Consider the following 25,508-nt stretch of genomic DNA (forward strand, 5'->3'; position numbering starts at 1 on the left):
TCTCACCCCATCTCTCTCCTCCCCTCCCTCTATCCTCTGCCCTTCTCTCTCCTCCCCATCTCTCTCTATCCTCCCTCTCTCTATCCTCCCTCTCTCTATCATCTGCTCTCTCTCTCTCCCCCCTCTCTCTCTCTCCTCCCCTCTCTCTCTCCTCCCCTCTCTCTATCTTCCCCCTCTCTCTATCCTCCCCTCTCTCTCTTTCCTCTCTCTCTCTCTATCCTCTGCCTCTCTCTATCCTCCCCTATCTCTCGCCTCCCCCATCTCTCTCCTCCCCGTCTCTCTATCTCCCCATCTCTATCTGCGCTCTCTCGCCCCTCTCTCTCCTATCTCTCTCTCTATCCTCCCTCTCTCACTATCATCTGCCTCTCTCTATCCCTCCCTCTCTCTCTCCTCCTCTCTCTCTCTCCTCCCCATTTCTCTCTCCCCCTCCTCTATCCTCTGCCTCTCTCTCTCCTCCTCTCTCTCCTCCCCCTCTCTGTATCCTCCCTCTGTCTCTCTCTATCCTACTCTCTCTCTTATCTCTGCCTCTCTCTATCCTCCCCCTCTCTCTATCTTCCTCTCTCTCTATCCTCCCCTCTCTCTCTCATCCCTCTCTCTCTCCTCCCCCTCTCTCTCTCCTCCCCCTCTCTATCCTCTGCCTCTCTCTCTCCTCCCTCTCTCCTCCCACTCCCCTCTCTCTCTCCATCCTCTATCTTCCCCCCTCACTCTATCCTCCCTCTCTCTCTCCTCCCCTTCTCTCTCTACACCCCATCTCTCTATCCTCCCCCTCTCTCTCTCACCCCCTCTCTCTCCTCTCCCTCTCTCTCTCTCCCTCTCCCTCCTCCCCCCCTCTCTCTCCTCCTCCTCTCTCTATCCTCACTCTCTCTCTCTATCCTACCTCTCTCTATCCTCTGCCTCTCTCTATCCTCCCCCTCTCTCTCTCCTCCCTCTCTCTCTCTCCCCCCCCCATCTCTCTCCTCCCCCTCCTCTATCCTCTGCCTCTCTCTCTCCTCCCCAATCTCTCTCCCCCTCTCTCTATCCTACCTCTCTCTCTATCCTTTGCCTCTCTCTATCCTCCCCCTCTCTCTCTCCACCCTCTCTCTCTCCTCCCCCCATCTCTCTCCTCCCCCTCCCTCTATCCTCTGCCTCTCTCTCTCCTCCCCCTCTCTCTCCTCCCCCTCTCTGTATCCTCCCTCTGTCTCTCTCTATCTACCTCTCTCTATCTTCCTCTCTCTCTCATCTCCCCTCTCTCTCTCATCCCCCTCTCTCTCTCCCTCCCTCTCTCTCCTCCCCCTCTCTATCCTCTGCCTCTCTCTCTCCTCCCCTCTCTCCCCTCCCACTCCCCCTCTCTCTCTCCTCTACCATCACTCTATCTTTCACCTCGCTTATCCTCCCCCTCTCTCTCTCCTCCCTTCTCTCTCTACACCCATCTCTCTATCCTCCCTCTCTCTCTCTCACCCCTCTCTCTCCTCCCTCTCTCTCTCTCCCCCTCTCTCTATCCTCTGCCCTCTCTCTATCCCTCCCTCTCTCTCTCTCCACCCCTCTCTCTCTCCACCCCATCTCTCTCCTCCCCCTCCCTCTATCCTCTGCCTTCTCTCTCCTCCCTCATCTCTCTCTATCCTCCCTCTCTCTATCCTCCCTCTCTCTATCATCTGCCTCTCTCTCTCCTCCCCCTCTCTCTCTCTCCTCCCCCTCTCTCTCTCCTCCCCCTCTCTCTATCTTCCCCCTCTCTCTATCCTCCCCCTCTCTCAATCTTCCCTCTCTCTCTCTCTATCCTCTGCCTCTCTCTATCCTCCCCCTATCTCTCGCCTCCCCCATCTCTCTCCTCCCCGTCTCTCTATCCTCCCCATCTCTCTCTCGCTCTCATCGCCCCTCTCTCCTCCCTATCTCTCTCTCTATCCTCCCTCTCTCACTATCCTCTGCCTCTCTCTATCCCCTCCCTCTCTCTCTTCTCCCTCTCTCTCTCTCTCCCCCATTTCTCTCCTCCCCCTCCCTCTATCCTCTGCCTCTCTCTCTCCTCCCCCTCTCTCTCCTCCCCCTCTCTGTATCCTCCCTCTGTCTCTCTCTATCCTACCTCTCTCTCTATCCTCTGCCTCTCTCTATCCTCCCCCTCTCTCTATCTTCCCTCTCTCTCTCTATCCTCCCCCTCTCTCTCTCATCCCCCTCTCTCTCTCCTCCTCCCTCTCTCTCTCCTCCCCTCTCTATCCTCTGCTCTCTCTCTCCTCCCTCTCTCCTCCCACTCCCTCTCTCTCTCCTCACCCTACATCACTCTATCTTCCCCCTCACTCTATCCTCCCCCTCTCTCTCTCATCCCTTCTCTCTCTACCCATCTCTCTATCCTCCCCTCTCTCTCTCACCCCCTCTCTCCTCCCCTCTCTCTCTCTCCCCTCCCATCTATCCTCTGCCTCTCTCTCTCTTCCCCTCTCTCTCCCCTCCCTCTCTCTCTCCCCCCTCTGTATCTCCCTCTTCTCTATCTCCCTCTCTCTCTATCCTCTGCCTCTCTCTATCTCCCTCTCTCTCCTTCTCTCTCTCCCCATCTCTCCTCCTTAGTCTATCCTCTGCCTCTCTCTCTCTCCCCATCTCCCCCCTCTCTCTATCCTGCCTCTCTCTCTATCCTCTACCTCTCTCTCCTCCCCCTCTCTCTCTCTCTCATCCCCTCTCTCCTCCCCTCTCTCTCCTCTGCCTCTCTCTCCCTCCCTCTCTCTACCCACCTCTCTCTATCCTCCCTCTCTCTCTCCTCCCTATCTCTATCTTCCCCCTCTCTCTATCATCCCCTCTCTCTATCTTCCTCTCTCTCTCTATCCTCTCTCTCTCTATCCTCTGCCTCTCTCTATCCTCCCCCTCAATCTATCCTCTGCCTCTCTGTCTCCTCCCCATCTCCCCCCTCTCTCTATCTCTACTCTCTCTCTATCCTCTACCTCTCTCTCTCACTCCCCTCTCTCTCTCTCATCCCCTCTCTCCTCCCCTCTCTCTCCTCTGCCTCTCTCTCCTCCCCTCTCTCTCCACCCCTCTCTATCCTCCCCTTTCTCTCTCTCCTCCCTATCTCTATCTTCCCCTCTCTCTCTCCTCCCCTCTCTCTCTATCCTCCCCCTCTCTCTATATTCCCTCTCTCTCTCTATCCTCTCTCTCTCTCTCTCCTCTCCTCTCTCTCCCCTCTCTCTCATCCCCCTCTCTCCATCTTCCCTCTCTCTCTCTATCCTCTCTCTCTATCCTCTGTCTATCTCTATCCTTCCCCTCTCTCTCTCCTCCCCCATTTCTCTCCTCCCCCTCTCTCTATCCTCTGCCTCTCTCTCTCATCCCCATCTCTCTCCCCCTCTCGCTATCCTCCCTCTCTCTCTCTCCTCTGCCTCTCTCTCCTCCCCCTCTCTCTCTCCTCCCCTATCTCTATCCTCTGCCTCTCTCTCTCCTCCCCTCCCTCTCTCTATCTTCCCCCTCTCTCTCTATCCTCCCTATCTACTATCCTCTGCCTCTCTCTCTCCTCCTCTCTCTATCTTCCCCTCTCTCTATCACTCCCCTATCTCTATCCTCTGCCTCTCTCTCTCCCCTCTCTCTATCTTCCCCTCTCTCTATCCTCCCCCTATCTCTATCCTCTGCCTCTCTCTCTCCTCTGCCTCTCTCTCCCCCCCCTCTCTCTCTCCTCCCCCTATCTCTATCCTCTGCCTCTCTCTCTCCTCCCCCTCTCTCTATCTTCCCCCCTCTCTCTATCCTCCCCCTCATTCTATCTTCCCTCTCTCTCTCTATCCTCCCTCTCTCACTATCCTCTGCCTCTCTCTATCCTCCCTTTCTCTCTCTCCTCCCTCTCTCTCTCCTCATCCATCTCTCTCCTCCCATCTCCCTCTATCCTCTGCCTCTCTCTCTCCTCCCCATCTCTCTCCACCCTCTCTCTATCGTCCCTCTCTCTCTATCATTTGCCTCTCTCTATCCTCCCCATCGCTCTCCTCCAGTCTATCCTCTGCCTCTCTCTCCTCCCTCTGCCCTCTCTCTCCCCTCTCTCTCCTCCCCTCTCTCTTTCATCCCTCTCTCTCTATCTCTGCCTCTCTCTCTTCTCCCTCTCTCTATCTTTCCCCCTCGCTCTATCACTCCCTCCCTCTCTCTCTCACTCCCTTCTCTCTCTCTCCACCCATCTCTCTATCTCTCCTCTCTCACTCCCCCCTCTCTCTCCTCTGCCTCTCTCTCCTCCCCCTCTCTCTCCTCCCTCTCTCTATCCTCCTCTCTCTCTATATCCTACTCTCTCTCTATCATCTGCCTCTCTCTATCCTCCCTCTCTCACTCCCTCCTTCTCTCTCTCCTCCCCATCTATCTCCTCCCATCATTCTATCCTCTGCCTCTATCTCTCCTCCCCCTCTCTCTCTCCTCTGCCTCACTCTCCTCTGCCTCTCTGTCCTCCCTCTCTCTCCTCCCTCTCTCTATCCTCCCTCTCTCTCTCCTCTCCTCTCTCTCTTCGTCTCCCCCCTCTCTCTATCATCTCCCCCTCTCTCTATCTTCCCTCTCTCTCTCTATCCTCCCTCTCTCTCTATTCTCTGCCTCTCTCTCACCTCCCACTCTCTCTCTATCTTCCCCCCTCTCTATATCCTCCCCCTCTCTCTATCTTCCCTCTCTCTCTCTATCCTCCCTCCCTCTCTCTCTCTCCTCCCCTCTCTCCTCCCCCTCTCTCTCTCCTCCCCCTCTCTCCTCCCACTCCCTCTCTCTCCTCCCTCTCTCTCTTCTCTGCCTCTCTCTCTCCCTCACTCTCTCTCTATCTTCCCCCCTCCCTATCTATCCTCCCTCTCTCTTCTCCTCCCTTCTCTCTCTCTCACCCCCATCTCTCTATCCTCCCTCTCTCTCTCTCCTCCCCTCTCTCCTCCCCTCTCTCTATCCTCTGCTTCTGTCTCCCTCCCCCTCTCTCCTCCCCTCTCCTTACTACTCCCCATCTCTCTCCCCCTCCCTCTATCCTCTGCCCCCTCTCTCTCTCCCCATCTCTCTCCCCCTCTCTCTATCCTCCCCTCTCTCTCTATCATCTGCATCTGTCTCCTCCCCTCTCTCTCTCTCCTCCCTCTCTCTCCTCCCTCTCTCTCTCTCTCTGCCTCTCTCTCCTCCCTCTCTCTCTCTGCCTCTCTCTCTATCCTCTCCATCTCTCTCTCCCCTCTCTCTTTCTCCCCCTCTCTCTATCCTCACCCTCTCTCTATCTTCCCTCTCTCTCTCTATCCTCTCTCTCTCTATCTCTCCTCTCCTATCGCATCTCCCCTCATCTCTCTCCTCCCCTTCTCTTCTCTCACCATCTCTCTATCCTCCCCCTCTCTCCTCCCCCTCCCTCTATCCTCTGCCCCTCTCTCTCCTCCACATCTCTCTCCCCCTCTCTCTATCATCTGCTCTCTCTCTATCACTCCCTCTCTCATATCACTCTGCCTCTCTCTCTATCACTCCTTTCTCTCTCTCCTCCCTCTCTCTCTCTCCTCATCCATCTCTACTCCTCCCATCTCCCTCTATCCTCTGCACTCTCTCTCCCCCCTCTCTCTGTCGCCCACTCTCTCTCTATCATTTGCCTCTCTCTCTCCCCTGTCCTCTCTCCTCCGTCTATCTCTCTGCCTCTCTCTCTTCTCCCCCTCTCTCTATCTTCCCCCTCGCTCTATCCTCCCCCTCTCTCTCTCCTCCCTTCTCTCTCTCCACCCCATCTCTCTATCCTCCTCTCTCCTCTCCCTCTATCTCTAAGTCTGCTCTCTCTCTCCTCCCCCCTCTCTCCTCCCTCCCTCTCTCTATCACTCCCTCCCTCTCTATCCTCTGCCTCTCTCTCTCCTCCCCTCTCCCTACCCCCTCTCTATCCTCCCCTTCCCTCTCTCTATTTTCCACTCTCTCGAAATATCCTCCTTCTCTCTCTCCCCCTTCCATCTCTCACTGCCTCCCTCACTCTGCCTCTCTCTATCCCCTCTCTCCCCTCTCTCCTCATCCTCTCTCTCTCTATCTCTTCTCTCTCCCTCATCCTCTCCCCTCTCTCTCCATCTTCCTCTCTCTATCTATCTCTCTCTCTATCCTCTGTCTATCTCTACCTCCCTCTCTCTCTCCCTCCCCATTTCTCTCTCCCTCTCTCTATCCTCTCTGCCCTCTCTCTCTCATCCCCATCTCTCTCCCCTCTCACTACTCATCCCCTCTCTCTCTCTCCTCTGCCTCTCTCTCCTCCTCTCTCTCTCTCCTCTCTCTCTCTATCCCCAATCTCTATCCTCTTCTCTCTCTCCTCCCCCTCTCTCTATCTTCCCCCTCTCTCTATCTCCTCATTCTATCTTCCCTCTCTCTCTCTATCCTCCCTCTCTCACTATCCTCTGACCTCTCTCTATCTCCCTTTCTCTCTCTCCTCCCTCTCTCTCTCTCATCCATCTCTCTCCTCCCCACATCTCCTCTATCCTCTGCCTCTCTCTCTCTCTCTCTCTCCCCTCTCTCTATCGCCTCTCTCTCTATCATTTGCTCTCTCTATCTCCCCATCGCTCCCCTCCATCTACGCTCTCTCTCCTCCCTCTACCTCTCTCTCTCCTCCCCTCTCCCCCTCCCCTCTCTCTTTCCTCCCTCTCTGTCTATCCTCTGCCTCTCTCTCTTCTCCCCTCTCTCTATCTTCCCCCTCGCTCTATCACTCCCCTCTCTCTCCTCCCCTCTCTCTCTCCACCCCCATCTCTCTATCCTCCCCCTCTCTCCCCCTCTCTCCTCTGCCTCTCTCTCCTCCCCTCTCTCTCCTCCCTCTCTCTATCCTCCTTCTCTCTCTGTCCTCTGCCTCTCTCTCTCCTCCCTCTCTCCTATCTCCCCCCTCTCTTCTCCCCCTCTCTCTCCTCCCCTCTCTCTATCTCCCTCCCCTCTCTATCCTCTGCCCTCTCTCTCCTCCCTCTCCTATCTCCCCCCCTCTCTCTCTCCTCTCCCTCTCTCTATGTTTCCCTCTCTTCTCTCCTCCTTCTCTCTCTTCTCCCCATCTCTCACGCTCCCCTCACTCTCTCTCTCCTGCCTCTCTCTCCTCCCTCTCTCTCCTCCCCCTCTCTCTATCCTCCTCTCTCTCTATATCCTACCTCTCTCTCTATCTCTCTGCTCTCTCTATCCTCCCCTCTCACTCCTCCCTCTCTCTCTTTCTCCTCCCCATCTTCTCTCCTCACTCCTTCTATCCTCTGCCTCTCTCTCTCCTCCCCTCTCTCTCTCCTCTGCCTCACTCTCCTCTACCTCTCTCTCATCCCCTCTCTCTCCTCTCTCTCTATCCTCCTCTCTCTCCCCTCCCCCTCTCTCTATCGTCCCCCTCTATCCTCTGCCCCTCTCTCTCCTCCCCATCTCTCTCCCTATCTCTATCATCTGCCTCTCTCTCTCTATCCTCCCTCTCTCACTATCCTCTGCCTCTCTATCCTCCCTTTCTCTCTCTCCTCCCTCTCTCTCTCTCCTCATCCATCTCTCTCCTCCCACATCTCCCTCTATCCTCTGCCTCTCTCTCTCCCCCCTCTCTCTATCGTCCCTCTCTCTCTATCATTTGCCTCTCTCTCTCCTCACCCATCTCTCTCCTCCCCGTCTATCCTCTGCCTCTCTCTCCTCCCTCTGCCTCTCTCTCTCCTCCCCCTCTCCCCCTCCCCCTCTCTCTTTCCTCCCTCTCTCTCTATCCTGCCTCTCTCTCCTCCTCCCTCTCTCCTCTGCCTCCTCTCTCTCTGCCTATCTCTCCTCCCCCTCTCTCTCCTCCCCCTCTCTCTATCCCCCTCTCTCTCTCCCCCCTCTCTCTCTCGCCCCCCCCTCTCTCTATCCTTCCCCCTCTCTCTATCTTCCCTCTCTCTCTCTATCCTCCCCTCTCTCTCTATTATCTGCTCTCTCTCTCTGCCTCCCATCTCTCTCTACTCTTCCCTCTCTATATCTCCCCCTCTCTCTATCTTCCCTCTCTCTCTCTATCCTCCCTCCTCTCTCTCTATCCTCTTCTCTCTCTCTCCTCCCCTCTCTCTCTCCCTCTCTCTCTCTCCCCCTCTCTCCTCCTCCTCCCTCTCTCTATCCTCCCTCTCTCTCTATCTCTACCCTCTCTCTCCTCATCACTCTCTCTATCTTCTCGCTCTATCCTCACCTCTCTCTCTCTCCCCTTCTCTCTCTCCACCCCATCTCTCTATCCTCCCTCTCTCTCTCCTCCCCCCTCTCTCTCCTCCCCCTCTCTCCCTCCCACTCCCCTCTCTCTATCCTCCCTCTCTCTCCTTCTTCCCCCCATCTCTCTCCTCCCCATCCCTCTATCCTCTGCCCCTCTCCTTCCTCCCCATTTCTCTCCCCCCTCTCTCTCCTCCCACTCTCTCTATCCTCCCTCTCTCTCTCCTCCCCCTCTCTCTATCGATCCCCTCCCTCTATCCCTTCTGCCCCTCTCTCTCCTCCCCATCTCTCTCCCCCCTCTCTCTATCATCTGCCTCTCTCTCTCTATCCTCCCTCTCTCACTATCCTCTGCCTCTCTCTATCCTCCCTTTCTCTCTCTCCTCCCTCTCTCTCTCTCCTCATCCATCTCTCTCCTCCCACATCTCCCTCTATCCTCTGCCTCTCTCTCTCCCCCCTCTCTCTATCGTCCCTCTCTCTCTATCATTTGCCTCTCTCTCTCCTCACCCATCTCTCTCCTCCCCGTCTATCCTCTGTCTCTCTCTCCTCCCTCTGCCTCTCTCTCTCCTCCCCCTCTCTCCCCTCCCCCTCTCTCTTTCCTCCCTCTCTCTCTATCCTCTGCCTCTCTCTCTCCTCCCCCTCTCTCTCTCCTCTGCCTCACTCTCCTCTGCCTCTCTCTTCCCCCTCTCTCTCCTCCCCCTCTCTCTATCCTCCCTCTCTCTCTCCTCCCCCTCTCTCTATCGTCCCCCTCTCTCTATCCTCCCCCTCTCTCTATCTTCCCTCTCTCTCTCTATCCTCCCTCTCTCTCTATTCTCTGCCTCTCTCTCACCTCCCTCTCTCTCTATCTTCCCCCTCTCTATATCCTCCCCCTCTCTCTATCTTCCCTCTCTCTCTCTATCCTCCCTCCCTCTCTCTCTATCCTCTGTCTCTCTCTCTCCTCCCCCCCTCTCTCTCCTCCCCTCTCTCTCTCCTCCCCCTCTCTCCCCTCCCACTCCCCCTCTCTCTATCCTCCCTCTCTCTCTATCCTCTGCCTCTCTCTCTCCTCACCCTCTCTCTATCTTCCCCCTCGGTCTATCCTCCCCCTCTCTCTCTCCTCCCCTTCTCTCTCTCCACCCCATCTCTCTATCCTCCCCCTCTCTCTCCTCCCCCTCTCTCCTCTCCCCCTCTCTCTATCCTCTGCTTCTGTCTCCTCCCCCTCTCTCTCCTCCCCCTCTCTCCTTCTTCTCCCCCATCTCTCTCCTCCCCCTCCCTCTATCCTCTGCCCCTCTCTCTCCTCCCCATCTCTCTCCCCCCCTCTCTCTATCCTCCCTCTCTCTCTATCATCTGCCTCTGTCTCTCCTCCCCTCTCTCTCTCTCCTCCCCCTCTCTCCTCCCCCTCTCTCTCTCCTCTGCCTCTCTCTCCTCCCCCTCTCTCTCCTGCCCCTCTCTCTATCCTCCCTCTCTCTCTCCTCCCCCTCTCTCTTTCTCCCCCCTCTCTCTATCCTCACCCTCTCTCTATCTTCCCTCTCTCTCTCTATCCTCTCTCTCTCTATCCTCCCCCTCTCTCTCGCCTCCCCCATCTCTCTCCTCCCCTTCTCTCTCTCCACCCCATCTCTCTATCCTCCCCCTCTCTCTCTCCTCCCCCTCCCTCTATCCTCTGCCCCTCTCTCTCCTCCCCATCTTTCTCCCCCCTCTCTCTATCATCTGCCTCTCTCTCTCTATCCTCCCTCTCTCACTATCCTCTGCCTCTCTCTATCCTCCCTTTCTCTCTCTCCTCCCTCTCTCTCTCTCCTCATCCATCTCTCTCCTCCCACATCTCCCTCTATCCTCTGCCTCTCTCTCTCCCCACTCTCTCTATCGTCCCTCTCTCTCTATCATTTGCCTCTCTCTCCTCACTCATCTCTCTCCTCCCCGTCTATCCTCTGCCTCTCTCTCCTCCCTCTGCCTCTCTCTCTCCTCATCCTCTCTCCCCTCCCCCTCTCTCTTTCCTCCATCTCTCTCTATCCTCTGCCTCTCTCTCTTCTCCCCCTCTCTCTATCTTCCCCCTCGCTCTATCCTCCCCCTCTCTCTCTCCTCCCCTTCTCTCTCTCCACCCCATCTCTCTATCCTCCCCCTCTCTCCTCCCCCTCTCTCTCTCGTCTGCCTCTCTCTCCTCCCTCTGCCTCTCTCTCTCCTCCCCCTCTCTCCCCCCTCTCTCTCTCCTCCCTCTCTCTCTATCCTCTGCCTCTCTCTCTTCTCCCCCTCTCTCTATCTTCCCCCTCGCTCTATCCTCCCCCTCTCTCTCTCCTCCCCTTCTCTCTCTCCACCCCATCTCTCTATCCTCCCTCTCTCCTCCCCCTCTCTCTCCTCTGCCTCTCTCTCTCCTCCCTCTCTCTCTCTCATCCCCTCTCTCCTCCCCGTCTCTCTCCCTCCCCCTCTCTCTCCTCCCCCTCTCTCTCCCTCCCCCTCGCTCTCCTCCCCTCTCTCTCCCTCCCCCTCTCTTCCTCTCTCTCTCCTCCCCCTCTCTCCCATCTCTCTCCCCCCTCTGCTCATCCTCCTCTCTCTCTCTCCTCTGCCTCTCTCTCCTCCCCCTCTCTCTCCTCCCTCTCTCTCTCCCCCTCTCTCTCTATCCTCTGCCTCTCTCTCTTCTCCCCCTCTCTCTATCTTCCCCCTCGCTCTATCCTCCCCTCTCTCTCCTCCCTTCTCTCTCTCCACCCCATCTCTCTATCCTCCCCCTCTCTCCTCCCCCCCTCTCTCTCCTCTGCCTCTCTCTCTCCTCCCTCTCTCTCTCTCCTCCCCCTCTCTCTCCTCCCCCTCTCTCTATCCTCCCTCTCTCTCTATCCTCTGCCTCTCTCTCTCCTCCCTCTCTCCTATCTCCCCCCTCTCTCACCCCCCTCTCTCTCCTCCCCCTCTCTCTATCCTCCCTCCCTCTCTATCCTCTGCCTCTCTCTCTCCTCCCCCTCTCCCTATCTCCCCCCTCTCTCTATCCTCACCCTCTCTCTATGTTCCCTCTCTCGCTCTCCTCCTTCTCTCTCTCCTCCCCCCATCTCTCACCGCCCCCCTCACTCTATCCTCTGCCTCTCTCTCTCCTCCCCATCTCTCCCCCCTCTCTCTATCCTCCCTCTCTCTCTATCCTCTACCTCTCTCTCTCCCCCCCTCTCTCTCTCATCCCCCTCTCTCCTCCCCCTCTCTCTCTCCTCCCCCTCTCTCTCCTCCCCCTCTCTCTATCCTCCCCCTCTCTCTATCTTCCCTCTCTCACTCTATCCTCTGTCTATCTCTATCCTCCCCTCTCTCTCTCTCTCCCCATATCTCTCCCCTCTCTCTCTCTCTCATCCCCTCTCTCTCCTCCCCCTCTCTCTCTCCTCCCCCTCTCTCTCCTCCCCCTCTCTCTATCTTCCCTCTCTCTCTCTATCCTCTGTCTATCTCTATCCTCCCCCTCTCTCTCTCCTCCCTTTCTCTCCCCCTCTCTCTATCCTCCCTCTCTCTTATCCTCTACCTCTCTCTCTCCCCCCTCTCTCTTTCTCTCATTCCCCTCTCTCCTCCCCCTCTCTCTCTCCTCCCCCTCTCTCTATCCTCCCCCTCTCTCTCTCCTCCCCCTCTCTCTATCCTCTGCTCTCTCTCTCCTCCCTCTCTCTCTATCCTCTGCCTCTCTCTATCCTCTCCCCCTCTCTCTCCTCCCCCTCTCTCTATCCTCCCCCTCTCTCTCTCCTCCCACATCTCCCTCCTCCCCCTCTCTCGATCCTCTGCCTCGCTCTCTCCTCCCTCTCTCTCTCTCATCCCCCTCTCTCTCCTCCCCCGTCTCTCTCCTCCCCCTCTCTCTCCTCCCCCTCTCTCTCCCTCCCCCTCTCTCTCCTCCCCCTCTCTCCTCCCCCTCTCTCTCCCTCCCCTCTCTGCCTCTCTCTCTCCTCCCCCTCTCTCCCATCCCCCTCCCCCTCTCTCTATCCTCCCTCTCTCTCTATCCTCTGCCTCTCTCTTTCCTCCCCCTCTCTCTATCTTCCCCCTCGCTCTATCCTCCCCTTCTCTCTCTCCACCCCATCTCTCTCTCCTTCCCTCTCTCTCTCCTCCCCTCTCTCTCTTTCATCCCCCTCTCTCTCCCCCCTTTCTCTCTCCTCCCCCTCTCTATCCTCTGCCTCTCTCTCTCTCCCCCCTCTCTATCCTCCCTCTCTCTCTCCTCCCCCATCTCTCTCCTCCCCCTCTCTCTTTCCTCTGCCTCTCTCTCTCCTCCCTCTCTCTCTCCTCCCCAACTCTCTTCCCCATCTCTCTATCCTCCCTCTCTCTCTCTCCTCCCTCTCTCTCTCCTCCCATCTCTCCCTCCCCCTCCCTCTATCCTCTGCCTCTCTCTCTCCTCCCACTCTCTCTATCCTCTGCCTCTCTCTCCTCCCCCTCACTCTATCCTCCCTCTCTCTCTCCTTCCCCTCTCTCTATCCTTCCTCTCTCTCTATCCTCTGCCTCTCTCTCTCCTCCCCCTCTCTCTATCCTCCCTCTCGCTCTATCCTCCCTCTCTCTCTATCCTCTGCCTCTCTCTCTCCTGAGCGAGGCTGATAAAGCAGGTGTTAGTGGAAAGTTCACCCAGATCAAATGAAACCCATTTATTAGACAGACCCTTCGTCTGATCTCCACAGACCAGCAAACACACTCATACCTCAGAACAGAAACCTATCAAAGTAGAAACTTTTCTGCTGGTCTGTTTTTGTATGGATCGACTGATTGAAATACTGTGCTGAATTGTCAAGGTCAATGTCCACACACTTTAACTCCTCCACCCTTTGTCTGTCTGTCTGTCTGTCTCCAGGTCATCTCCCAGCTGAGGATTCTGAGCCGCTCGGTAGCAGCAGGATCAAAGTTCGACAGAAAGATCTGGTCCAATGGCCTCTCTCCTGTCCTCAACCAATGGAATAAACTCGACCAGGTAACTCTCTCTCCTTCTCTGCTCTCTCTCTCTCTCACTTTCTGTCTTTTTCACTCCCTCTCTGCTCTCTCCTCTATCTACCTGAACAGCTGCCTTGTGTGTGTGTGCTTGATAAGGTGTGTGTGTGTTGGCCAATGGCTGCTCACTCCGCTTTTTTGCTAGTGTGTGCAGTTGCTTAGAAACCACCACCTTTCAAATCTGTGCAACGTCCCCTTATGTGTTAAATCATTTAGCCCACCTCTCTCTCTCCCTCCCTCCTCATTCTATTCTCTCTCTCTCTATCCCTCCTCATTGTATTCTCTCTCTCTCTATCTCATTCTATTCTCTCTCTCCTCATTCTATTCTCTCTCTCTCTCTTCCTCATTGTAGTCTCTCTCCTCCTCATTCTATTTTCTCTCTCTCTCCCTCCTCATTATATTCTCTCTCTCAACCTCATTACATTCTCTCTCTTCCTCCTCATTGTATTCTCTCTCTCCCTCCTCATTCTATTTTCTCTCTCTCTCCGTCCACATTATATTATCTCTCTCTCCCTCATTCTATTCTCTCTCTCTCCTCCCTCCTCATTGTATTCTCTCTCCTCCTCATTCTATTTTCTCTCTCTCTCCCTCCACATTATATTATCTCTCTCTCCCTCATTCTATTCTCTCTCTCTCCCTCCTCATTATATTCTCCCTCTCTCTCTCTCTCTCCCTCCACATTCTATTATCTCTCTCTCTCTCTCTCCCTCCTCATTATATTCTCTCTCTCTCCCTCCTCATTCTATTCTCTCTCTCCTCCCTCCTCACTGTATTATCTCTCTCTCTCCCCCCTCATTCTATTCTCTCTCTCTCTCTCCCTCCACATTATATTATCTCTCTCTCCCTCATTCTATTCTCTCTCTCTCTCTCCCTCCTCATTCTATTCCCTCTCTCTCTCTAACTCCACATTCTATTCTCTCTCTCTCTCCCTCCTCATTATATTCTCTCTCTCCCCCCTCATTCTATTCTCTCTCTCTCTCCCTCCTCATTCTATTCTCTCTCTCTCTCCCTCCTCATTCTATTCTCTCTCTCTCCCTCCTCATTCTATTCTCTCTCTCTCTCTCTCTCTCTCTCTCTCCCTCCTCCTTATATTCTCTCTCTCCTCCCTCTCTTTCCCTCCTCATTCTATTCTCTCTCTCTCCCTCCTCATTCTATTCTCTCTCTCCCTCCTCATTCTATTCTCTCTCTCCCTCCTCATTATATTCTCTCTCTCCCTCCTCATTATATTCTCTCTCTCCCTCCTCATTATATTCTCTCTCTCTCCTCCCTCTCTTTCCCTCCTCATTCTATTCTCTCTCTCTCCCTCCTCATTCTATTCTCTCTCCCTCCCCCCTCATTCTATTCTCTCTCTCCCTCCTCAACTAATTCTCTCTCTCTCTCCCTCATTCTATTCTCTCTCTCCTTCCTCATTATATTCTCTCTCTTCCTCCTCATTCTATTCTCTCTCTCCCTCCATTCTATTCTCTCTCTCTCCCTCCCTCTCTTTCCCTCCTCATTCTATTATGTCTCTCTCCTCCCTCCTTATTCGATTGTCTCTCTCTTTCTCCCTCCTCATTATATTCTCTCTCTCTCTCCCTCCTCATTATATTATATCTCTCTCCTCCCTCTCTTTCCCTCCTCATTCTATTCTCGCTCTCTCCCTCCTCATTCTATTATCTCTCTCCCTCCTCATTCTATTCTCTCTCTCTCCCTCCTCATTATATTCTCTCCCTCCCTCCTCATTATATTCTCTCTCTCCCTCCTCATTTTATTCTCTCTATCTCTCCCTCCTCATTATATTCTCTCTCTCCCTCCCTCCTCATTATATTCTCTCTCTCCCTCCTCATTATATTCTCTCTCTCTCTCCCTCCTCATTCTATTCTCTCTCTCCTCCCTCCTCATTATATTCTCTCTCTCTCCCTCCTCATTCTATTCTCTCTCTCTCCCTCCCTCTCTTTCCCTCCTCATTCTATTATGTCTCTCTCCTCCCTTTTCATTCTATTCTCTCTCTCCCTCCCTCCTTATTATATTATCTCTCTCTCTCCCTCATTCTATTCTCTCTCTCCCTCCTCATTATATTATGTTTCTCTCTCCCTCCACATTTTATTATCTCTCTATCCCTCATTCTATTCTCTCTCTCCCTCCTCATTATATTCTGTTTCTCTCTCCCTCCATATTATATTATCTCTCTCTCCCTCATTGTATTCTCTCTCTCTCCCTCCCTCTCTTTCCCTCCTCATTCTATTATGTCTCTCTCCTCCCTTTTCATTCTATTCTCTCTCTCCCTCCCTCCTTATTATATTATCTCTCTCTCCCTCATTCTATTCTCTCTCTCCCTCCTCATTATATTCTGTTTCTCTCTCCCTCCACATTTTATTATCTCTCTATCCCTCATTCTATTCTCTCTCTCCCTCCTCATTATATTCAGTTTCTCTCTCCCTCCATATTATATTATCTCTCTCCCCCTCATTCTATTCTCTCTCTCTCTCCTTCCTCATTCTATTATCTCTCTGTCTCTCCATCCACATTCTATTCTCTCTCTCTCCCTCCTCATTATATTCTCTCTCTCTCCCTCCTCATTATATTCTCTCTCTCCCTCCCTCCTCATTCTATTCTCTCTCTCTCCCTCCTCATTATATTGTCTCTCTCTCTTCCTCCTCATTCTATTCTCTCTCTCTCTTCCTCCTCATTCTATTCTCTCTCTCTCCCTCCTCATTATATTCTCTCTCTCTCCCTCCTCATCATATTATCTCTCTCCCTCCTCATTATATTCCCTCTCTCTCTCCCTCCTCATTCTATTTTGTCTCTCTCTCCCTCCTCATTCTATTATCTCTCTCGATCTCCCTCCTCATTCTATTCTCTCTCTCCCTCATTATATTCTCTCTCTCCCTCCTTCCTCATTCTATTTCCTCTCTCTCCCTCCTCATTCTATTCTCTCTCTCTCTCCCTCCCTAGTCATTCTATTCTCTCTCTCTCTCTCTCTCTCTCTCTCTCTCTCTCTCTCTCTCTCTCTCTCTCTCTCTCTCTCTCTCTCTCTCTCTCTCTCTCTCTCTCTCCCTCCCTCCTTATTCTATTATTTCTCCCTCCCTCCCTCCCTCCCTTCTTCACTCTCTGTCTCTCATTAGTATCAGTCTTGTTCTGTGTGCCTGAAAACATGATATATTATTATGTGTGTTGTACGTGTACTGTTGATGTACCTTCATCTTCCTAGCCTCAGTAATAGGAGTATGATTGGGTGTATATGCTAATGACCTCACAGCTGCTGTTGTTGTCTGTTGATTGGTCATTGAGGTGAGTGAAGTGTTTTCTAACTGGCTATAATAAGGTTTGTGTTTAGTAGAAGTGGAGACTGGATTTGTAAAAAAAAAAATTGGGGAAAAATTATAAATATATTTGCCTTTATTATTTTCCAACCCCACCACCCCTTCCCTAATTGGAGTAAACTAGTGAACAACAACGCTTAGGCCTTTACTTCCAGCTTATACATACTATATACATTTTATGGACACAGTCAATTTTACAATAATTCTATTTTGTTTGTTTTTACTCCTGAACTTCCTCTACCCTCAACCTCTCCGATAATTTTCATTTTGTCCATCCGGTTTGCTTCTATATGCCATATCATTCTAACTGTGCTCTTTCACAAAAGCTCTCAACCTATAACCTATATACTTATTATGGACACAGTATGCTTTATATTAGTTATCTTGTTGTTATTAGATGTTGTTAGTTGTTATTAGTCCCATCCTTCAGCTCATTCAACACCTCCCATCTATCTCTTAAAACCATCCATATTGGATATCTATTAGCCATATATTTTTCAACAGTACTGTGATGTTTCGCAAAAGATCTGAACCCTTCTATTCTCATTGTTTCTACAGATTATAAATTGAAAATAAACATTTTTGCTAAAAGTATTATTATATTATTGATCGATTGACTATGACTTTTCAGATCACCCAGTAGTGCTATCTGCAGGGTTAGCTCCAGGTAAATATTGCAATCCTTCAGCCATTCCTGGACTTGTGTCCAAAAACAAGCTACAAATGGACAGTACCAAAACAAGTGATCTAATGATTCTGTCTCTTCGCAGCAAAATCTGCAGAGCTGGGAAGATTGTATCCCCCATGTAAATAACATTCTATTGGTAGCAAGAATTTTGTATTATAATTTAAATAAAAAAATTCTAAATTTTGAATCCGGCATCGTTTTGCATATCATTTCATAAACACTATGCCATGGAATCGGTACGTCAAAAATATCTTCCCAACTATTTTGCAATCTATATGGGACGGCTGTCAATCCTTTGGTCCTTAAATGAAACTGGTCTACTTTTTTATTTAACCAATTATGTTCTTTAATGCAGGGCCGACAGACAAGTTCCTTACTTTTTCCCCCTTCCACTTTCCTCTTCCATTTTTTGCGGTAATGATGCAATTATTTGGTTGTAATTTTGGGTAGAGCAGACATTTTGTCACGATCGTTTACGTACGAGATACGGACCAAGGCGCAGCGTGATAAGCGTACATTTTATTTAGTACTGAACACACGACGAAAAACAACAAACAAACGATATGTGAAGTCCTAGGTTACACAAAACAAACCTTTACGGACTGCGACCGCGCCACACAAACACAACAGGGTAGGGGCCGTGTGGGAATTACGCCTCGGAGGCGGATCCGGCTCCGGGCGTGACCACCATTTCTCTCCACCTCCCCGTTGCGCCCCTGATCTGGTCTGGCACCGCTGACTGGAGCTGGACCCGACGACGGTGGATCAAATCGTACAGGCTCCGGACTGGAGCCGCTGGCCGGAGCTGGACTGGACACTGGTGGAGCGGATTGCTCTGGCTCCGGAGTGGATCCGCTGACTGGAGTTGGACCGGACCCCGGTGGAGCGGATTGCTCTGGCTCCGGAGTGGAGCAGCTGACTGGTGCAGGACCAGGCACCGGTGGAACAGGCACGGGCCGTGCCGGACTGGACACATGCACCACTGGCTTGGTGCGGGGAGCAGGAACGGGCTGGACCGGGCTGACGGCCAGCGCACCACTGGTGGTGCGGGGAGCAGGAACGGGCCGGACTGGGCTGACGACGCGCACCACTGGCTGGGTGCGGGAGGCAGAACGGGCCGGACCGGGCTGACGACGCGCACCACTGTCTTGGTGCGGGGAGCAGGAACAGGCCGGACCGGGCTGGCGGCCAGCACCCCTGGCTAGTGCGGGGGGCAGGAAAGGCCGGACCGGGCTGCGACGCGCACCACTGGCTTGGTGCGAGGGACAGGAACAGGCCGGACCGGGCTGGCGACGCGCACCACTGGCTTGGTGCGAGGGGCAGGAACAGGCCGGACCGGGCTGGCGGCGCGCACCACTGGCTTGGTGCGAGGGGCAGGAACAGGCCGGACCGGGCTGGCGGGCGCACCACTGGCTTGGCGCGAGGGACAGGAACAGGCCGGGCTGGACTGGGAACACGCACCACTGGCTTGCTGCGGGGAGCCGGAACGGGCCGGGCCGGACTGTGGATGCGGACTGGAGGTCTGGAGCGGAGAGCTGACACAACCCGTCCTGGCTGAATGCCTACTTCCACACAATATGAGTGAGGCATCAGCACAGGACGTACGGGACTGTGCACTCATTCTGGCGCTACAGCACGTGGCACTGGCGCAGGATATACGGGACCGAGGAGGCGTACTGGAGACCACGAGCGTTGAGCCGGCACACCCCGTCCTGGCTGAATGCCCATCTTTGCACGACACGTGCGTGGTGCTAGCACAGGACGTACAGGACTGTGCCGGAACACTCGCGGCACAGTACGTGGCTCCGCATAACACGGAGCCTGCCCAGTCACACGCTTCCTAGCCTGAGTACGGGGAGTTGGCTCTGCTCTAACCCTAGGCTCCGCCAACCACCCTTTTAGCCCCCCCAAACATTTTCTTGGGGCTGTCTCTCGGGCTTCCTCCTCGGCCGGTACCCTCTGCGTTGCCGCTGCTCCTCTCTATAGCGCGCCTCCACAGTCTCCTCCCAAGGACGGCAATCCATTCCGGCCTGAATCTCCTCCCAAGTCCAGGATCCCTTCCCGTCCAGGATCTCCTTCCAGGTCCAGGCTGTCTGTTCCTGGACACGCTGCTTGGTCCTCTTTTGGTGGGATCTTCTGTCACGATTGTTTACGTACGAGATACGGACCAAGGCGCAGCATGATATGCGTACATTTTATTTAGTACTGAACACATGACAAAAAACAACAAACAAACGATACGTGAAGTCCTAGGTTACACAAAACAAACCTTTACGGAACAAGATCCCACACCGACTAGTGCCAAACAGGCTGCCTAAGTATGGTTCCCAATCAGAGACAACGAGATACAGCTGCCTCTGATTGGGAACCACCCTGGCCAACATAGATCTAAACGATCTAGAAAACACAACATAGAAAATAACACAAAAACTACACACCCTGGCTCAACAGTCCCCAGAGCCAGGGCGTGACACATTTCCATATGTTTTTGTTAGCTGCATGTGCAACATAACTCCACCAGTCCTACCTATGATATCATTTACGAAGATTATACCTTTTTTAAACATTTTCTCAAAAAATAATGTATTTTTATCAATTAGAATATTTGAGTTTAACCACAATATTTGCTACATTATTTGTTCTGTCGTTTCTGGAGGATTAAATTGAAAATTCAACCAACTTTCTATGGCTTGTTTTAGAAATAGTGATATTTGGGAGATTATTTCCTTTTCAAATAACTGAAAGTGAGAGGTTGTAATCTGAATAAAGGGAAAGGGCCTTTCTTGAACATGGGGTGAGACAATCTTACTAATTTGCTAGAGAACCAGTTCGGATTTAAGTATAATTTTTATATGACTGAAGCTTTTGGTGATAGGTCTAATGCTTTAATATTTAATAATTTCTGTCCTCTGAATTCATATTCATTATATAAATAGGCCCGTTTAATTTTGTCTGGCTTGACGTTCCAAATAAAATTGAATATTTCTTTCTCATATAATTTTAAAAACTGTTCGCTAGGCGTAGGCAAGACCATAAGCAAATAGGTAAACTGGGATAATACTAAAGAGTTAATCAGGGTGATTTTTCCACAATTAGACAGGTATAAACCTTTCCATGGTAGCAAGATCTTATCTATTTTTCCTAACTTTCTATTAAAATGTATTGGAGTAAGATAATTTATTTCATTTGGGATATGTATTCCGAGTATATCCACATCACCATCAGAACATTTTATTGGTAAACTACATGGTAATGTCCATTTTTTTTTTGTGATCCAATACTTACTATACAGTTAGGGAAAAAAGTATTTGATCCCCTGTTGATTTTGTACGTTTGCCCACTGACAAAGACTTGATCAGATCATATCTAGATCCTCTATGAGGCGGTGGAGGGATTCAAATTGTGGATTGAAAAGAAAACATGAATCGTCAGCGTACAATGACACCTTTGTTTTTAAGCCCTGGACTTCTAATCCCTTGAAAATATTTTTGGATCTGATTTTAATAGCTAACATTTCGATGGCCATAATAAATAGATATGCTGATAGTGGACAACCTTGTTTTACTCCTCTTGACAGTTTAAAACTTTCTGAGAAATAGCCATTATTTACTATTTTACACCTAGGGTTACTATACATGAGTTTAACCCATTTTATAAGAGATTCTCAAAAATGGAAATGCTCCAGGCATTTATATATAAACTCCAGTCGTACTTTATTAAATGCCTTTTCAAAGTCTGCAATGAATAGCAGGCCTGGTTTCCCACATTTTTCAAAGTGTTCTATTGTTTCCAGTACTTGCCTTATATTATCTCCAATGTATTGACCATGTAAAAAACCTGTCTGATTAGAATGAATAATGTCCGACAATACCTTTTTAATTCTATGCGCGATACATTTTGTGTAAGGGGCCTCCAATTTTTTTATTGGACTGGATATTTTTATTTTCTTTGTAAACAAGCTTATTTTATGTTAATAATACCCTAGGAGTCATTAATGAGGTTATGTCGTGTCCCCTTTGCCCAATTTGTCTTTCTTTAAATCAATGCGTCATACTTAACTGGGTGTGGATTCACCAGAGCATTGATGCGCAAAATCCCCAAATATTTCAACGTTCGTGCACCACCACCACTGCTGATTCTTACATAATGCATTCACTTTCTCTGCGGGTATGCAAGTGTTTTTCACATGGGTCCATACTAACAGTGGTTCTCTGTGGATATGGAAGTGTTTGTCACATGGGTCCATACTAACAGTGGTTCTCTGTGGATCCAGATAATGTATTCAGTGTGTGTTCCTGTGTTGTTTACTCCAATATAATCCCAGTCTGATTACGTTCATCTTGGGCTTGTGTATTGTGCTCTCCGAGTGTGTGCATATATGTGTGTGTGCATGTGTGCGTGCGTGTGTGTGCGTGTGCGTGTGTGTGTGTTTGTTCCTTCTTTAAACATTCCCCCTGTTAGTCTCTCAGGTGGGTAATCAGTTTATTTAGTGATTCATGTTGCTATAGTGGAGGAGAGTTGGTGTGTTGCGGACGTCATTGTTATTTCTTCAGGACCAGGATATGAGCTCAATACTATGTATTATTTTCTGAGAGTAAGAATAGGCCACACACACACAGTTGTTGTGTTTGATATCAATACAAGAATGATGCATTGTGTTAATGTTGCTTGACATCCCAGAATCCTGTGCAGCACCCCGCTGGTTTTAATTAATGGCGGGTCCCTCCTTGGATCCTTGTAAACCTTAATTAGCATATCTTACCCAGCCTGCACCAGGGGGAGAGAATACATCACGTAGGAAGAACACAAACAACAGAAAGAAAAAAAGAGGAGGAGGAGAGGAGAGGAGAGGAGAGGAGAGGAGAGGAGAGGAGAGGAGAGGAGAGGAGAGGAGAGGAGAGGAGAGGAGAGGAGAGGAGAGGAGAGGAGGACAGTGTGTCTCTGTTTTATTGTCTTAGGAGAGAGTGATCCTGTGAATACAGGAGTGTTAATGTGTCAGACCAGTATGTTTTTGCTAATTGAATTCACTCCTGTACCATTGGTTTGTATATTCTTTTGTTCACCGGGTCCACTGTAAACATGCAACACAACACTTTGACAACTCATTTTGGTGTGTTTGTGTGTACGCGTGAGCGAGCGAGCTTGTGTGTGTCAGGCCTCCCAGCCACCTGACGGTACCAGATATGAAGGCTCCATTCCATTGATCTGTCTAAAGGGGGCAAACCGCCTCTCTGTAGGGGGTGGTGTATAAACCAGCTCAACACTGGACTAGCAGCTAATGACCAGCTAATTACTCCTCCTACTACCTCCTAGCAGATAGCTAATCACCTCTCTGGTAATCACCTATTAATCATTGGTTGGCATTAAGCTAGGGGGGTGGCATGCATTTTACACAGCAACTGGGACTAGTTAGTAATTTTCATACAGTACATGTCATTCAATTATCTCTCTCTCTCTCTCTCTCTCTCTCTCTCTCTCTCTCTCTCTCTCTCTCTCTCTCTCTCTCTCTCTCTCTCTCTCTCTCTCTCTCTCTCTCTCTCTCTCTCTACTCACTCACTCACTCACTCACTCACCACTCACTCATCACTCACTCACTCACTCACTCACTCACTCACTCACTCACTCACTCACCACTCACCACTCACTCATCACTCACTCACTCAATCTATCTATCTATCTATCTCTCTCTCTCCCAGGGCTCGTCTCTCATCCATCAAAAAGTGGCCCTGCCCACAGGGGTCACCTGTCTTGTCCTTCATCTTTCTGGAACAGTTCAACACTATCCGATTGGTCCAGGGGATTCACCAATCCCTGGCTGCCATGAGTAAGGTGATCAGAGGGACTGCTCACTGCTGACATCCACAAACTGGCCACTGCTCTACTCAACCAAAAGGCACAGAGCGTGTGTGTGTGTGTGTGTGTATCTGTTACCATCCCATGGGCTTGGCATCAGACCATCACAGCCCTTTTCGGTAACACTTTATTTTAAGGGTCCATACTAAACCATATATAAGGCATTTATAAAGTGCGTGTTCACCATTTATTAATCATTAGTCAAGTATTTTTGCAGCCCCTAATTTAAAGTGAGCGCTATTTATGCTTCATAAATACTTTATAAATGTTTTGAGTGACCAGTGTATTTTATCACATTCCAGCAGTACCTGGTAAACTAATAACCACACAACATAGGATATTTAAGAATCTATACATGTGTGAATAACTAGCTTACTAACATTTACAAATGTGGGAGTATTGATTAATAGATGTGAGTAAAATGTTTGTAAATGCCTTATAAATGGTTTATTATGAACCCTTAAAATAAAGGATTTCCCCTTCTTTCTTATCTCTCCTTCCCTCTTTCTTATCTTTCCTTCCCTCTTTCTGATCATCCTTCCCTCTTTCTTATCTCTCCTTCCCTCTTTCTGCTCATCCTTCCCTCTTTCTTATCTCTCCTTCCCTCTTTCTTATCTCTCCTTCCCTCTTTCTTATCTTTCCTTCCCTCTTTCTGATCATCCTTCCCTCTTTCTTATCTCTCCTTCCCTCTTTCTGATCATCCTTCCCTCTTTCTTATCTCTCCTTCCCTCTTTCTGCTCATCCTTCCCTCTTTCTTATCTCTCCTTCCCTCTTTATTATCTCTCCTTCCCTCTTTCTTATCTCTCCTTCCTTCATTCTTATCTCTCTTTCCCTCTTTCTTATCTCTCCTTCCCTCTTTCTTATCTCTCCTTCCCTCTTTCTTATTCCTCCTTCCCTCTTTCTTATCTCTCCTTCCTTCTTTCTTATCTCTCCTTCCTTCTTCCTCCTCTTTCTGTTCATGTTATCTGTTCTGTGGGACTGGGACTGCTGATGGGTCTGATGATGAGACGGCCCCCTGTTTGACTCCAGGCTCTGATTGGACGCTTGATTATTTTCTAATCCTCTTCTGTGATTGAAGGATCAGAGTTAGCCAGTGGGAGTCATTTCCAACTGCCCCACCTCTACTTTGATCCCACAGACAACGTTAGTTAAGAGACACACTTTGACGTACTGTTCCAAATACACACTCACAAACACAAACTAATCTCACACACAACCTCATCCAGCAAGTTATCCCCCAGGTTTTTGGAAGTCAGTGTATCTCCACCTGTGCGCCTCTAGGCTGGGATAAGGAGAGAGGAAAGGAGGGAGAGGCAGATAAGGATGGAGGAAGGGAGGAAGGGATGGAGGAGGGGGATAGATTTGGACGTTGCTGCCTCTCCCTCTCCGTCCCATAATCCTGTGAGAGCTGCCTTAAATTCTCTCTCTCTCTCTCTCTCTCTCTCTCTCTCTCTCTCTCTCTCTCTCTCTCTCTCTCTCTCTCTCTCTCTCTCTCTCTCTCTCTCTCTCTCTCTCTCTCTCTCTCTCATTATAATCAGTCTCTCCACAACCGGCCCTCTATTCCCATCTCACTGTAGCTCCTTCACTCTGCACTGCAGCTGCATGGATTCTACAAAGGGGTGTGTGTGTCCATGGGTCTGTTTGTCTTTGAATAGGCTAGCTATAGTATGTATGAGACGTGTGTCCCACCGATCTGTCTCAAATAGTTCATAGTGTGTTCCTTACTGTGATCTGGACTGGGCTGAGATGGGCTGGACTGGGCTGAGATGGGCTGGCTAGAGGAGAACAGAGACTGACAGGCAGCCGTTTAGCTCTGCTAAGGCCGAGAAACACCAGAGTAAGTGTATGTGTGTGTGTGTGTGTGTGTGTGTGTGTGTGGTCTCTAGGGGCACAGCTTTGTTCTCTTTCTAATAGCATCGGAATAAGAGCTGCTCCTCCTAACCTGCTCTGGGAGTTAAAGCTCTGGGAAGTGAGCCCTTCATTTGAGAACACACACACACACACATCAAGAGCAGCAGCAGAGGAAAAAATGAATCCTGTTCTCTCTCTGCTCTCCCCATGTTAGTATGAATCCTGTTCTCTCTCTGCTCTCCCCATGTTAGTATGAATCTGATTCTCTCTCCCACTGTGTTCTTCTCTCCATCTGTCTGTCTCTGCAGTGTCCACTGAGCTGGCAGAGTAAGTGGGAGGGGCCAGAGGAACCAATGCAGTACCTGAGGGCTGTGGTGGCATCTGCTCTCATTATACAGGTACACACACACACACACACAGACACACAGACACACAGACACAGACACAGACACAGACACAGACACAGACACAGACACAGACACACACACACACACACACAGACACACAGACACAGACACACACACACACACACACACACAGACACAGACACACACACACACACACACACACACCGTTGTTTGTGAAATGTGTTAACGTGAAGGACAACAGATATTGTCATGGCAGGCCAGATTCACTGGTCCACACCCTCCCTCTCTCCTCTGACCAAACAGACAGACGAGTAGGAGGAAAAATAAGAACAGTATTTTATCTCTGCGTCTTCTTATGTTGAATTACTATCACCTCCTGTCTGAGCATATGGAGGTAGGTGGACGGTGAGACTGAAGAGAGCGAGGAGTGGAACTGCTTTTCTACTGACCCACTGCCAAACACACTTCCAAATGTGTGTGTGTCAGTCCATTGTGCGCCTGTGTCCATGCGTGTTGTGTCCAAACTGGCCC

At 50.9% G+C, this 25,508-nt stretch overlaps 1 pseudogene; it reads left to right on the forward strand.

Moving 5' to 3' along the window:
- LOC121557695 overlaps positions 1–25,292 on the forward strand; it is a 130,807-nt pseudogene extending 105,515 nt beyond the window's left edge.
- The last annotated feature ends 216 nt before the right edge of the window (positions 25,293–25,508 follow it).

The sequence above is a fragment of the Coregonus clupeaformis genome, chromosome 5 (assembly GCF_020615455.1).
Source record: "Coregonus clupeaformis isolate EN_2021a chromosome 5, ASM2061545v1, whole genome shotgun sequence".
Lineage (NCBI taxonomy): Eukaryota > Metazoa > Chordata > Actinopteri > Salmoniformes > Salmonidae > Coregonus > Coregonus clupeaformis.